This window comes from Panulirus ornatus, chromosome 17 (genome assembly GCF_036320965.1).
Source record: "Panulirus ornatus isolate Po-2019 chromosome 17, ASM3632096v1, whole genome shotgun sequence".
Lineage (NCBI taxonomy): Eukaryota > Metazoa > Arthropoda > Malacostraca > Decapoda > Palinuridae > Panulirus > Panulirus ornatus.
Window position 1 is genome coordinate 5,487,908 of NC_092240.1, and position 17,093 is coordinate 5,505,000.

Below are 17,093 nucleotides of genomic sequence, written 5' to 3' on the forward strand. Positions count from 1 at the left end.
TACTGTGCACGTCAATGTTACTGTGCACGTCAATGTTACTGTGCACGTCACTGATACTGTGCACGTCAATGTTACTGTGCACGTTACTGTGCACTCATTCTTCCGCCTGCCCTTTCCCGCCGAGCCACCGCCGCCGCCAGAGTGCAGCACTAGTCTCCCGTCTCGTACATTCCTGCTCGGTTTAAGTCTCTCCCCTTTAACCTGGACCACCTGACCTTTAAGTCCAAGTTGGCAAATCCCCAGACGATAAGTTAGCCCTTCCTGGCCTTCACAACTTTTTTTTTTTTCCTTACTTTCTTGCGCACTCATAGGTTGTGTCGTCTCAATCTTATTATCTTATCATAATACAGCCATAGCAAAGATGGCCATCATTCGCAGCGAACGATGTAAGATGCCAAGCCAGTCTGACGATAGTCGTACACACCTTCAGTCCTTATCATGCAAGTAATGTTCTTTATAATCAAGATATTCCTGTGAGTCCACGGAGAAAATGAACTTGTGATTCACTTTCCCCGTGGACTCATAGGAATATATATATATATATATATATATATATATATATATATATATATATATATATATATATATATATATAGGATTTCATCACTAAAGCAAGCTAGAGCATACAGATTAACATCACAAGATGGGTAATTATAATTATCTCCACATGGTTTCACGGTTGGGCAAGGCAGCGAATCTGGTCCTGAGTCAAAGAAAGGCTTAGTGTTAAAAAACGACTCCTTCATTAATCTTAAGTTCTTCAAAGCGTTTAGTTTTTGTGAGGATTCTGTTGACTTTGACTCGCGTCCAACGATGAACATTCCAAATATTCAACACAAGTGTTGGGTGTGGTCAACGCAGTTTTATTCGGTGTTCACAAGTTTTGTTCCTTGCGTTCAATCAAGGGAAAGAACGCTAGAAGTAATACACGAGATACTACGACAAGAGAGTTAGATGTGAGTATATATATTTTTTTTTAATTTTCCAAAAGAAGGAACAGAGGGGGCCAGGTGAGGATATTCCAAAAAAGGCCCAGTCCTCTGTTCTTAACGCTACCTCGCTAACGCGGGAAATGGCGAATAGTTTAAAAGAAATATATATATATATATATATATATATATATATATATATATATATATATATATATATATAAACCTTTTTCCACCAAAAAGCCTAGCATCTCCTCCACGTCTTGGCCTCGCTAGGCGCGTCTACATGTACGGTCGGAGGTAAGAACACTTTATAGTCTTGCTGTACAAAAGAGAAACTGCTGAGGCCACAATTCTTCCTCGCAAGCCAACTCACGACGCTCACTTTCTTAACTCATGACGGGGAGGGTTTCACGAAGTGAGATAAACACCCTCTCGCACCAACCGCCATGATGAACGAGCCTCATGTGCCATTCCCCCATTATCTGGAGGAGTCCTCATGCACTTTTTCCCGTGATCGTAAATGTTCATGTCCGATGATGCGCAGTCATGTCCGTTGATGCGCAGTCATACACCTGTCCACCGCAGTTCACCTCGTACCCAACGTTCGACTCAAAGGCGTTAAAAAAAAAAAAACGGAACTCTTGCAGTTCACCAGCACATGTAACGAAAGTGTTCCACCCTCTTAACTTACTTATTAAGCAGCCTTTTTCTTTCGTACTCCGCATCTTACGGTTCCATTTCAACGTTTCAGAGTTGACTTGGTTGACTAGACTTTCGTCAGCACGTGCATTCTTGTGGTTCTATATTGAAGGCTATTAAACTTGAGCATTTGCATAACAACATGCACATACATCCCTCACCGGAGGTAAATCATTTTCTCACGCACTCAACCTTATATAGACAGGTTTTGTTACGAGTATTTTCGTGTTCTATTTCTGCCGGCACATATTAATTATCTGGTGTTTTGTGGATGGCTCTGAAGGTTCCAAATAATTTGCTGATGAATATAAACAGTATTGCGTGTTCTGTTATGTAAACATTGTTTGACTCCAAGTAAACAGTGGGAACCGTTGTTAAATGGTTCTTGTCTCCTGGACTGGTATGGATGTGTGTATGCATGTGCATGTGTGTGTATGCACGTGCATGTGTGTATGCATATGCATATGTGTGTATATGTGTGTGTGTGTGTGTGTGTGTGTGTGTGTGTGTGTGTGTGTGTGTGTGTGTGTGTGTTATTAAGTATACGACTAAGCTTTTACTTTTGAAAACAGATTAGACTGGGGTACTTCTGCATCTGGGACAAACCTACAGAAAATGCCAGTCGTGGATTTGATCACACACACACACACACACACACACACACACACACACACACACACACACACACTGAGACCTCGGCAACAATGAGCCATTTAACAAAGGTTCCTCGACGCTGTTGTTCACCTCTTGTTAAAAATGTTTACGTAACGGAACTCTCAATGATGTTTATATTCAGCAGGAAATTATTTAGAACCCTCAAAGCCATTCACAAAACACTAGTTAATTAAAACGTGCCGGCAGGAATATCACATGAAAATATTCCTGACAAAACCTATATATATATATAAGGTTGAGTGTGTGTGAGAGAAAATTGGTTACCGGAGGCGAGGCTTGTGAGTTATTATATAAAATACACCAATTAATTAGCCTTCAACGCAACCACAAGAACGTGCTGACGAAAGGCGAGACACAGCTCCACTGCTGAGCCGTAGTAGTGTGCGACATCAACACAGTCGAGTTTGGTCGCACTTTCGCACGTTTGAGCACGACGGTACGACCCCTCCTCCTTCTCCTCAAGGACGACTATACAGTTCTACGTAGTACTCGAGGGTCGTATCGTCGCGCTCAATGGGTTATGTACACAGTTCGTGTGCAGATGGCACGGCGGGAAAAGACGAGAGACACTGAGGCCATCCCGCCCTTCCTCACCTGACGTTGTAAACAACGAAATGTCAGGCGAAGGAGGAAGTGCGAAAGGACAATTAAGGGCGGATACGACAGAAAACGGAAACCTGCAACTCAGCTTCAAGGAAAATGGGGTGGGGACCTCCACCGTTATCCTGGATGAGAGGATGGGTGAACGATGGGTGACGAGAGAAAAAGGATAATGCCATGCAGAGGATTGAGAATGAAGTGATGATGAACTAAGGCCCTGGCGATCCCGGGTATAGAGAGTGAGGGTGGGAATGGTGAAGTGATGGTGCACACTGATGAAGTGATGGTGAAGAAAAGGTGAGGACAGTGACCATGAAGTTGAGGATGGGAAGCCGTGCGATGGAGAGAAATATAAAATGGCGATGGAGTTGTGGAGGGAGGGAGGGAGGGAGGGATGATTTGTGCGACAGTGAGGGGATGACTGCGCTGCCGTGGTGCTGGCGTGTGTGCTTGTAGGGAAGGGGGATGGATAGTGTTAAAATAGGGTAGGTAGAGGAAGGGGATAATGATGATGAAGAGATATAGAGGTGGAGTTGTTGATAGCGATGGAAGAATGGATAGTCATAAATGGGGCGAGGGGGTAGGTGGGTGTGGGGGAGGATGGTGAACACAGCGATGGTGAAGGAGGAGAGGTGTAAACGATGAGGGGGGTAACGAGATGGAGTAATACCAAACTAGCTAGTCAGTGTGTGTGTGTGTGTGTGTGTGTGTGTGTGTGTGTGTGTGTGTGTGTGTGTGTAGCCCCCGTCGGTTCAGCCCCGAGACTTTAAACCACAAGACCCCTCCCAACGAACTCAGTCATCCCCCCACTCCCTCCTCCTCCTACAACCCCCCCCCCCCCCGAAAGCTCCTTGCCACATTCCTCCAGCGCCTAACACCCGTCCCTCCCCCCCCCCCCCCCACAGCTCTCCCATCAAACTGTCGGTGAAGTCATCCATGGATACCATACACCCCCCCCCCCAACCCTCACCCTCCCCTTCGAGCTACATGGACCTGGGGGCGGGCGGCCTGGTCGGTTTCACGACCAGGAACGAGAGAGAGAAAAAAGTACTTTGTGTCATCACACGCGGCACCGCCGGGGACGCTGTGGATCGGTGGTCAGCGCGCAGCTCCACCACACCACCTTCCCTGGGGTCCACCTTTCTTATGTCCCGTGGTGTGTGGATACGGCCGCCGGGACGAGAGAGAGAGAGAGAGAGAGAGAGAGAGAGAGAGAGAGAGAGAGAGAGAGAGAGAGAGAGAGAGAGATGCATTACTCAGTGTAACAAACAGCAGGATTACAGGAAAAAAAAAAAAAAGAGGGGGTGAGAGAAAACAGGAATCCGTGATTAGAAGATTACGAAATGTACGAGGAATGAATCAAGAGCAAAACCTGAGGAGACGTGTTGACAAAAAAAAGGAAGAATAATGGACAATGACAAGGCAATGAGAGAGAGAGAGAGAGAGAGAGAGAGAGAGAGAGAGAGAGAGAGAGAGAGAGAGAGAGAGAGAGAGAGAGAGAGAAACGTCAAGAACATGTAAGGAAAGAATACTTTGTGGAATAATATATATAAAAAAAACATTTAAAGGGCAAGAAATGATCGTATGATATGGAGAATGTAACAGTAAAATGGTAGGAAATCAGAGAGAGAGAGAGAGAGAGAGAGAGAGAGAGAGAGAGAGAGAGAGAGAGAGAGAGAGAGAGAGAATAAAAATACAAATAAAAGCGAGGGAGTGTATATGGCCCATGACATCATTATAACCGGGTTATAACCTGGGCAACCGTTACTACCAGAGTGAGGTGGAGGGGGGTACAGGACGGTTGACGCCCCCCCCCCCCCCCCCCCCATGGACGACCTCGTAACCAGACCAGGGCCACAACGCTGAAGAACCGTGATATGACGACTCCTGGAGAATGATAAGTTCTGGAACAACCAATCAACCCCCCCGTATCCAGCCAGACCCCCACACCATCGTTCAAATATTACTGGCTATCTTCGCCATACCCAACGTTACGCGTGTGGACACTACACAGTGAGTAAAGTGTACGATAACTACATGTGTATTGTGAAACACGTAGGACGAACAAACGGAGATATCAATATCTATCTAGCTATCTATACACACACACACACACATACACACACACACACACACACACACACACACACACATATATATATATATATATATATATATATATATATATATATATACTTTTTTTTTTTTTTTTTTGCCGCTGTCTCCCGCGTTTGCGAGGTAGCGCAAGGAAACAGACGAAAGAAATGGCCCAACCCACCCCCATACACATGTATATACATACGTCCACACACGCAAATATACATACCTACACAGCTTTCCATGGTTTACCCCAGACGCTTCACATGCCCTGATTCAATCCACTGACAGCACGTCAACCCCGGTATACCACATCGCTTCAATTCACTCTATTCCTTGCCCTCCTTTCACCCTCCTGCATGTTCAGGCCCCGATCACACAAAATCTTTTTCACTCCATCTTTCCACCTCCAATTTGGTCTCCCTCTGCTCCTCGTCCCCTCCACCTATATATATATATATATATATATATATATATATATATATATATATTGGAACGGGGGGGGGCTGGAAATCCTCCCCTCTCGTTTTTTTTCTTTTTTTTAATTTTCCAAAAGAGGGAACAGAGAAGGGGCCCGGGTGAGGATGTTCCCTCAAAAGCCCAGTCTTCTGTTCTTGGCGCTCCCTCGCTGATGCGGGAAGTGGCGAGTAGCATGAAAAGATATATATTGGAAAGGATCACAATTTTGCGCGTGATCAAGATATTCCTATGAGTCCACGGGGAAAATGAAACACGATAAGTTCCCATGTGCACTTTCGTGTAATGATCATATTATCAGGGGAGACACAAGAGAGAAATATAAGTCAGTTGATATACGTCGAAGAGACGAAGCTAGGACGCCATTTGGACAACTTCCCTGATGATGTGATTATTACACGAAATTGCACTTGGGAACTTATCGTGTTTCATTTTCCCCGTGGACTCATAGGAATATATATATATATATATATATATATATATATATATATATATATATATATATATATATATATCCCTGGGGATAGGGGAGAAAGAATACTTCCCACGTATTCCCTGCGTGTCGTAGAAGGCGACTAAAAGGGGAGGGAGCGGGGGGCTGGAAATCCTCCCCTCTCGTTTTTTTTTAATTTTCCAAAAGAAGGAACAGAACGAGGCCAGGTGAGGATTTCCCTCAGAGGCCCAGTCCTCTCTTCTTAACGCTACCTTGCTAACGCGGGAAATGGCGAATACTGTGAAAGAAAAAAAAAAATATATATATATATATATATATATATATATATATATATATATATATATATATATGCCCATCAACACCAGTCAGACTGACCCAGAGAGAGAGAGAGAGAGAGAGAGAGAGAGAGAGAGAGAGAGAGAGAGAGAGAGAGAGAGAGCCACTATCAAAAGATAAGTGTGCAGTGGAGAATAAATCCGATAAAAGCTGATTAATTTCAAGGAGTGAGGCGGAAGCGCGAGGGAGGGGGGGTGACGACGGAGGAGGGGGAGAAGGTTGGTTGGTTGGTTGGTTGGTTGCATTGAGGGACGGTATTACCAAGGGTGCTGCTGCTGCAGTGGTGTTGGCTGGTGGACCCAATATGGCGGTCGAGCTCTCCGTCTGGCAGCGGGGGAGCAGCAGCAGGAGGAGGTAGGGTTACCAAGGGTAAAGGAGTGTCCGGGTGGCGATCTCATGCAGGTGTGGGGAAAATGGTGGGGGGGAGGAGGTGGGGTGCTTGGTTTATGTTGGGTTAGGTGTGAATGAAACTGTGATGCACGTAAATGGGGAGACAGAATTAAGTATTTACCTGAAAAGAATAAAAAAAATTATCAACTGGAAATCTGGAATCCAGGTGTCAGGGTTACCAAAGTATATAAGGTCATGAGTGGTAGTGTTACCAATGTACGTATTGGGGTAGTAGTCGTCCGGATGACAGTGTTACCAAGGTAAATATATGGGGGACGGTCCGAGAGGCAGTGTTACCAAGGTAAGCACGATAGTTACCAAGGCCAGTAATTCTGACTCGAGTTACCAAGTAGCGTCCAAATGATACCGAAAATTACTGAAAGGACCAACTCTTGCGTACAAGAGGGTCAGAAAAGTACCAGAAATACATGAAGAAACGAGTCACACACACACACACACACTTCACCAAGTCTTCATTTCAGCTTCCCTTCCCTTCCTTCACTTCATACTTCCACGATCACTTCACTCTCCCCTTCCCTTCCTTCCCTTTTCGCTCTAAAAAATAAATTAAAAAAAGATGTTAAACCAGCGATAAGCAAGACACAAATGTGGATGTGGTGTGCAGGTACTCAACATTTTTTTTTTATCAAACATGTACACATTTACACACACCAACAACAACAACAACAAAGAACAACAAGAACTCGAGAATAGGGAGCAAAACACTCCCCCTCCCCCCCCCCCCAAATGATAACCATCCCCAACAACACATTCACTTATCCGTTACAATCCAATCATTTACCTAGACTGTTGAAACGCATTTCCTTATCCTGTTGAGTTACAGTGTGTGTGTGTGTGTGTGTGTGTGTAGCAACAGAGAGAGAGAGAGAGAGAGAGAGAGAGAGAGAGAGAGAGAGAGAGAGAGAGAGAGAGAGAGAGAGAGAGAGAGAGACGAACGTCCAATCTTGACGTACGGGAGTGGCTACCCCCCCCCCCCTCCCATACTATGTAGCCAGCGAAGCTGGTGCTTGCTGTTAAGGCGATACACGCGCGCGCGCGCGCGTCAGCGTCACCCTGACCCTGGGTGGACGGATGGCTGGCCACGATCATGCACGCACGCCGCCGCTGGTGACCACGACGGTAATAAAACTTTACTCTGGATGACGTAGGGAACGGAGGACGGGTAAACCTATGGTGCGACGTGCGCGACGTACGTAACGTACGTCGCATGAACGGTTCATATTACGAACTTCGCAGACGACATTTCCGCGACTGTTCTCGGTAACGGACGGAGAAACAACGAACTCTTAATACGAACGCCGGAGACGCTAATATCGTGTGCGACTTGCCAATACCGTACTGTGAATGTACATGACGGCAAACAATGTTACAGCGAACACACCAGTGACGGCAAACAATATTACAGCGAACACACCAGTGACGGCAAACTGTTATAGAGAACAACAGTAACGGAAAACAATGTTACAAAAGGACACACCAGTGACGGCAAACATTGTTATAGAACACCAGTGACGGCAATGTTACAGCGAACACACCAGTGACGGCAAACTGTTATAGAGAACAACAGTAACGGAAAACAATGTTACAAAAGGACACACCAGTGACGGCAAACATTGTTATAGAACATCAATGACGGCAAACAATGTTACAGCGAACACACCAGTGACGGCAAACTGTTATAGAGAACAACAGTAACGGAAAACAATGTTACAAAAGAACACACCAGTGACGGCAAACAATGTCACAGGACACACCAGTGACAGCAAACAATGTCACAGGACACACCAGTGACGGCAAACAATGTCACAGAGGACACATCAGTGACGGCAAACTATGTCAGAGAACACACCTGTGACAGCAACCAATGTCATATAACACCGGTGACGGCAAACAGTCACAGAACACACCAGCGACGGCAAACAATGTTACAAAACACACCAGCAACAATAAACAATGTTACAGAGAACGCACCAGTGACGGCAAACAATGTTACAGAGAGCACTACTGACGGCAAACAAGGTCACAGAACACACCAGTGACGGCAAACAATGTTACAGAGCACCAGTGACGGCAAACAAGGTCACAGAACACACCAGTGACGGCAAATAATGTTACAGAGCACCAGTGACGGCAAACAAGGTCACAGAACACACCAGTGACGGCAAACAATGTTACAGAACACACCAGTGACGGCAAACAAGGTCACAGAACACACCAGTGATGGCAAACAATGTCACATATAACACACTAATGACGGCAAACAGTCATAGAGAACACACCAGTGACGGCAAACAAAGTGTTACAGAGAACACGCCACTGACGGTAAACAACGTTACAGAGAACACGCCAGTGACGGTAAACAACGTCACAGTGAACACATCAGTGACTATTATCAATGCTTCAACCATACATCAAACTCTGTCTTCACCACACAAATGCAGAATTCAATGGAGGGTAACATTAGCTGACGCGTATTCCAAGATGGTTTACATTTGTCCACTGTAGATCTACAATGATGTATACTCACATCCTACAGCTATCATCTCCTTGATAATGAAGGTAAACTCAGCTACGAGGAACGTCAAGTTAGTGTGAGTCTACATTCTAAGTCTTCCAGTGCATGGTAAACTCCAAGTTAAATAGTTTACATCTTGACCGTCGACTGTGATCTACAGGTATGTTAGTTTACATTCAAACTATTATCGTTGTGGTTCGAGTTTACACATCCACGCAAAGCCTGTGAAGTTTACGTCACGGTTTCTGCAGCTCGACACCTGTCATGTTCAGGTCCTGGTCTGTGTATGCTCGACACCTGTCATGTTCAGGTCCTGGTCTGTGTTTGCTCGACACCTGTCATGTTCAGGTACTGGTCTGTGTTTGCTCGACACCTGTCATGTTCAGGTACTGGTCTGTGTTTGCTCGACACCTGCCGAGGAATGAACGGCGAAGAGGCATACATATTTTCGTCTCTCGAGGGCGAGCGATCGTTCGAGACGCTCTTGAAAAAGCGCCATCAATTCTCGACGCGTCCGGGTGTCAAACACCGCTGGCGAACAATCACCGGAGCGACGTGATGCAGCAGCAAACACAAGGGCTGGCGAACAAAACACAAACTGAAGAAAACAAAGCAAAACACACAGGCCAACCCCGTGACAGGACGACCTTCGTTCATTCTTCCTGGGATCGTCGAGCCAAGGGCCAGCCCTCAACACGCGCACGTGTGCTCTGAGAACACCGTCACCACGTGAGCTCGACTGTACGACCCCTTGTGCACGACAGGTACGACCCTCATATGCATGACGGTATGACCCAACGTTAAGGTGGCCTGGCCTCTGATCTGACCCTTATGGGACCCGTGATACCCAAGGGTCGTCCTGTCGTAACCAAGGGTAGTCCTGTCGTACCTAAGGGTCGTCTTGTCGTAACCAAGGGTCGTTCTGCCGTACCTAAGGGTCGTACTGTCGTACCCAAGGGTCGTACCGCCGTGCTCAAAGGTTTGCGCGCCGAAAACATTGGCCTTTCCCAGGGCGCGCGCGCGGGCAGGGACAGCGGGGGGGGGGGGGCGAAACTAAACATGTTGACACCGTAACTAGATAGCATGAGGAGGGAGGGAGGGAGGGGGAGATGGAAGTGGGATAGGGAGGGGAGGGAAGACCGACCCCCCTAGGAACACAGGGGAGGGGAAGTGTAGAGGGGGCGGAGGAGGAGGAAGGGAGGGGGAGGTTATTGTGACAGCCATAGTGGCTGGCACTGGTGTCAGGGGAGAAGAGGAGGGGGAGGGAGGGAGGGAGGAGGCTTTGATTATGTATGGTACGTAAGAGGAGGGGGAGGAGGGGGGGGAGGAAGGGCTTGGGTACGTGGGAGGGATCCCATAGTAACGTCGTACATGGGAGGAAAGACGCGGGAGGGGGTTAGTATCCCGTACACGTGGCGAGGGAGTGCATGGGGGGAGGGGCGGCGCGTGCGTGCAGCTGATGGAAGTCAAGTGTAGGCAGGTGGAAGTCACACAGGTGCAGGAGTAAGTCAGGCAGGGTACGTACACGGTGGTGGGAGGCGAGTGGCAGTACGTGAAAGTCAAATATTAGCTTGTAAGGTGGGGGAGGTAATGAGGAGAGGGGGTGTGGAACAGACGAACGGTGGGAACAATGAAAGTTAATAATAATAATAATAATAATAATAATAATAATAATAATAATAATAATAACAATACTAATAATAATAAATAAATAATATAATATATATATATATATATATATATATATATATATATATATATATATATATATATATATATATATATATATATATATATATATTTATTTATTTTTATTTATTTTGCTTTGTCGCTGTCTCCCGCGTTTGCGAGGTAGCGCAAGGAAACAGACGAAAGAGATGGCCCAACCCACCCCTATACACATGTATATACATACACGTCCAAACACGCAAATATACATACCTATACATCTCAATGTACACATATATATACACACACAGACACATACATATATACCCATGCACACAATTCACTCTGCCTTTATTCATTCCCATCGCCACCTCGCCACACACACACACACACACATATATATATATATATATATATATATATATATATATATATATATATATATATATATATATATATATATATATATAGACAAATAAAGATAAAAATAAAACAACTATGACCTGTCAGTAACCACCCCCTCCCCCACACAAGGGAGGGGGGGTGGTAAGTAAACACTTGTGTGCCCCCCCCCCCCACTGTACATGGCTTCACAGAACCTCCCTTAGTAAACGTCACCTTGCGACCTCTATAAACATCTCACATAAACCACACATACAACTCTACATACAACATCTACGGTGTAAACCCTTCCATGACCTTGACCTCTGTGACCTCAAGGGCTACACCGGGGGGGGGGGGTAGAGCTCCGTCCGAAGTGGTATACAAGTTCGGTCCAGTACGAATCATGCGGGTCATACGTGAGCACTGGAAGATGAGGGAGCTGATGACCACAAGGCTGCTGGAACGGAACGCCTCCTCAACCAGGGTATCTCTTGATGCCTTAAGACTTACAAATAAGAAGTCCTCCTCACGAGACATAACGTGGTCAATGTGTGTGTTTGGCCTGCCATTCTTTTTCTTAGGTTGTGGGGAGTGAGCAATAAAAAGTAACGCTCTTCTTGCTCTGTGTATTCACCCCCCCCAATTCTTCTCTCTCTCTCTCTCTCTCTCTCTCTCTCTCTCTCTCTCTCTCTCTCTCTCTCTCTCTCTCTCTCTCTCTCTCTCGGGAAACGAGACTCGTCTCTTCACGTCGTTAACAAGAGGAGTTTCGCCCCTTATGTTCGTGTGATTACTACGACGGTGACCTGGGGCTCTGAAACCACTGGTGGCGCGAGGTGTTACATGCCATTGCTTCTTGTGTGTGTGTGTGTGTACATAAAACATTTGGCATTTCTAAGTACACACGACTGAGTGACCATGACCTCTGACCTTCCCTCCCCCTCCCTCAACCTGACCGAGGGTGTAGAGTATGGCCAGCAGTGTGTATGGTGCACGTCTGGCCCACATCCAGCCATGAGATATCATCATTACACAACAATCCCGGACCCGCTGGCTTGACACACGCTTACACGGACGACAAACACGCTATAATATGACACTGTAGTAGTAGTAGTAGTAGTAGTAGTAGTACTAGTAGTAGTAGGGGTAGTAGTAGTAGTAGTAGTAGTAGTAGTAGTAGTAGTAGTAGTAGTAGTAGTAGTAGTAGTAGTAGTAGTAGTAGTAGTACTGGTTTTAACAGTAACAGTAATACCTACAGTTTTAAGAACAGACTGGAACCACAGGTTGAAAACAACCTGATAAAAAATATATGTACACTCCAGACAAACAACAGATACGATAAAAATGTGTGTGTGTGTGTGTGTGTGTGTGTGTGTGTGTGTGTGTGTGTGTGTGTCCCTCACCTGGAGGGGGAATGAAGTACCTGATCCCTTTGTTATGGCCGACCTTTTTTATTGCCCTCGACCCTGACACCCTCTTCCCCCCCACCCCCCCCTTCCCTCACACCAGTGACCACTGGACGACCCTTCCACTCTCACTCGGGGACCCCACGACTCTCACTCCCTCCCTCCCTCACTCACTCACTCCCTCCTGCCCCTCTCTCATACCTGCCAAGAACAAACTGGAGACTCTCAAAACTCATCTTTGTTTTCCCTTCGCTCTCACTGGCTCTCTCTCTCTCTCTCTCTCTCTCTCTCTCTCTCTCATATAGGTACCACGAATAATAATATATATATATACAGAGGACGACTTTCTCAACCCGAAGCCTTGTTTTCATTCGCCCGTGAGTGTAAACAAGAGGGCAACCTTCGCTAACGAGACTCGGAGGGAGGGGGAAGGAAAAGATAAAAACCAAAAAGAAAACAAAAAAGAAAAAGAAAAAAAAGTTAACTCGGAACCCAAGCCATCAAGCATTCCACAGTGCAGCCAGTGAGGTTGGGGGAACCCGTATAACGACGCCCCTGCAGCCAAACCCCACACACACACACACACACACCTGCCCTGCTGGTGGTGGTGACTCCCTCCCTCTCTCGTCCCCTCGAAGTCTCCACACCGGCTGCTGGCGCGCTCCCCACCACCCACAGTATCCACTGACCTAAGTGCTCTTACTGCACTGTGTGTGTGTGTGTGTGTGTGTGTGTGTGTACAATCCCTCAAGGCCCTCAGCACAAACGAGCTTCCTCCTCCCTCCCCGCCCGCCCACACCTCCAGGAGCGGTAGTCTTTCACGATCTTTCACGTAAACATAACATAGATGGGTGTAAGCTATGGGGCGTCGACTTGTAAGCTTATAGTTTCACACAGGCTGGCGACAGAATTAAGCTGTGAGAGCTGACGACAGCCGGGATGGTCGATTGGTCAGCTTAAAGAGCTTAGAAAGCTGGCAACGGTCGGACACGTCTCCCCGGTAGCTCCAGTCGACCAAATTCGCTCGTTACGTAACCGCGATCAGCTCAATGAATTAACTTAGCTCCACGACACCCAAACTACTTATACATGAATGTAACTCTGTCATTACAGGAACAGAGAAGGGGGACAGGTGAGGATATTCCCTCAAAGGCCCAGTCCTCTGTTCTTAACGCTCCCTCGCTACCGCGGGAAATGGCGAATAGTATGAAAGATGAAAAGAAAGAATATATATATATATATTGGAAAGGATCAAAATTTGCGCGTGATCAAGATATTCCTATGAGTCCACGGGAAAATGAAAGTGCACTTTCGTGTAATAATCACATCATCAGGGGAGAGACATGAGAGAAATGTAAGTCAGTTGATATACATCGAAGAGACGAAGCTAGGACGCCATTTGGTATACATGTGTACAATCATATGTTTACCAAATGGCGTCTGGGGTAAACCATGAAAAGTCTTGTGGGGCCTGGATGTGGAAAGGGTGCTGTGGTTTCGGTGCATTACACATGACAGCTAGAGACTGAGTGTGAACGAATGTGGCCTTTGTTGTCTTTTCCTAGTGCTACCTTGCGCGCGCGCGGGGGGAGAGGGGTGCCATTTCATGTGTGGCGGGGTGGCGACGAAATGGATGAGGGCAGGAACTATGAATATGTACATGTGTATATATGTACATGTCTGTGTATGTATATGTATGTGTACAATGAAATGTATAGGTATGTATATTTGCGTATAAGGGACGTGTATGTATATATATGTGTATGTGGGTGAGTTCGGCCATTCTTTCGTCTGTTTCCTTGCGCTACCTCGCTAACGCGGGAGACAGCGACAAAGTATAATACAAAAAAAATAATAAATATTCAAGGTCACTTCTGGAGGAAATCTAAAAAGATAAAAAGGTCAAAATTACAATTTTTTTTTCTTTTTTTTTTTTGACCTGGAGATGAGAGGATGTGGTGCATGTCTCTTGGTTGCTCCTGACGCAGCCGTAGGAGCTCCGGCAGTAGTCACGTTAATATTGCTGAACTGCACACAACCTGGGGTTCCCTGACAGCAGGTAGACCCCCACTGACGAACAGACACGACACACCAACCACACACCACAGTGGCAACGTAACACCAGCGGCCAACCACACACCACAGTGGCAACGTACCACCAGCGGCCAACCACACACCACAGTGGCAACGTAACACCAGCGAGCAACCACACACCACAGTGGGAACATACCACCAGCGGCCAACCACACACCACAGTGGCAACGTACCACCAGCGGCCAACCACACACCACAGTGGCAACATACCACCAGCGAGCAACCACACACCACAGTGGCAACATACCACCTGCGGCCAACCACACACCACAGTGGCAACAACCAGCCACCACCTGTCACCAATGGTGGTGGGGGTGGTGGGTCGAGAGGGATAGTGGGCGTCTGGGGTCTGGGCGGCGCAGCAACACGCCAGGATACCCCCTTCCCCTTGTGGTGGGTGTGGTGGGCGGCCACGACCGCCCACCACACCTGTTATCTGTATATCACGGGGCGTGAGGACGAGGGGAGGGTGGGGGGGCACTTGTGGTGCTTCACTGGCCAAGTCTCCTCTCCCCTCACACACACACACACACACACACATATATATATATATATATATATATATATATATATATATATATATATATATATATATATATATATATATATATATATATTATCCCTGGGGATAGGGGATTAAGAATACTTCCCACGTATTCCCTGCGTGTCGTAGAAGGCGACTAAAAGGGGAGGGAGCGGGGGGGCTGGAAATCCTCCCCTCTCGTTTTTTTTTTTTTTTTTTCTTCAATTTTCCAAAAGAAGGAACAGAGAATTGGGTAGTTGAGGGTATTCCCTCAAAGGCCCAGTCCTCTGTTCTTAACGCTACCTCGCTAATGCGGGAAATGGCGAATAGTTTGAAAGAAAGATATATATATATATATATATATATATATATATATATATATATATTATTATATATATATATATATATATATATATATATATATATATATATATATATATATATATATATACACATGTCTTTCACACTTGTTCATTTCCCGCGTTAGCGAGGTAGCGCTGAGAACAAACGGAAAGAAGGAGCTATTTGTTCACAACCATTCTCTAGTTGTCATTAACACACAGAAACCACAGCTCCCTATCCACAACTACGCCCAACAGACCTTTCCGTGGTTTCCCCTGACCGCTTCATATGGCCTGGTTCAGTCCACTGACAGCATGTCGCCCCCCGTATATCACATGGCTCCAATTCGCTCTATCCCGTGCACGCCTCACACCCTTACTGGTCTCGAGCATTCTAAACCCTTTCCATTCCATACTTATATCTCCAGTTCAGTCTCCCCCTTCTCCTTCACCCCCCCCCATACACTTTTGAGACATACTTCCTCTTTGTCAACCTCTCTTCACACAGTTTTCGCCACACGTCAACTGGAGTGTCCCTCAAGATTCTATTCTGTCTCCTACACATTTTTTCTTCATCTCATCAACGATTTCATTTCTTCTACAAATGGCCAAATGCGATCATATGCGGACGACTCAACACTGCATCACTCCACATCCTTCGATTCTGCACCTTCTTCTCTCACTCGTTATGTATCTCGTCTCGACACGACTTCCTTCATAAACTCAGACTTAAACAAGATATCTCACTAGGGTAGACGAAATCTGGGTAAGTTTAACGCCTCAAAGATCCAGTTTCTGCCCATCTCAATCGAAAATTCCTCAAAACTTTCCTTTACCCTTTGACGGTCTCTTAATTCCACCTCTCCTGAGCCCCCATCTCTAGCTAGCCAGTGAAATACTCGGCAAGCTGCTGCGTTACAAGATTATTGTGTGGCCTTTGGCAACTTAAGGGTGGGCTGTTTTGATAACTGTTTCTTTCCCTACACCTCGAAGCTTTGGAACCCTCAACCCTTCCAATAATTATGACCAGGCATATTTAAAAAGACGGAGTTTTCACTTCCTCGAAAATTCGTAAATACCTTTCCTTGTCTCTTCCTTTTCTCTTTCATCAACCTATCTTTATTTCAGTTAAGTCTCGGCCTTCATGTGGAAGTCTGTCCGTGACTGGAGCTTCCAACGTAAAAGCAGAAAAAAATCCAAACCAATTTACCACACCCTCTTCACCACACCTCTCTCTTACCCTATCGTTCCTTACTCGATCAACCCACCTCACACCAAGTGTTGGCCTCAAACATTTCATTTCGGACACACCCGCATTCCCTCGCACATCCTCGTCTACAGCCTATGCCTCGCACCCGTACGAAACCGTTGGGACTACCATCAAACACGCCCCCCGTCTCTGACCTCACTGATACTGCGCTGTCTTGCCACACACGCTCCTTAATGTGCCCAGGAGCTGAGCAAACCCTCTCCTTCCCCACCTT

The 17,093-nt window shown here is 46.2% G+C and overlaps 1 protein-coding gene across 3 annotated transcripts in view; it reads right to left on the reverse strand.

Moving 5' to 3' along the window:
- The window catches only part of LOC139754522 (uncharacterized), a 730,441-nt gene that overhangs the window by 5,780 nt on the left and 707,568 nt on the right, over positions 1-17,093 (reverse strand). The gene's annotated exons all lie outside the window — the stretch shown is intronic.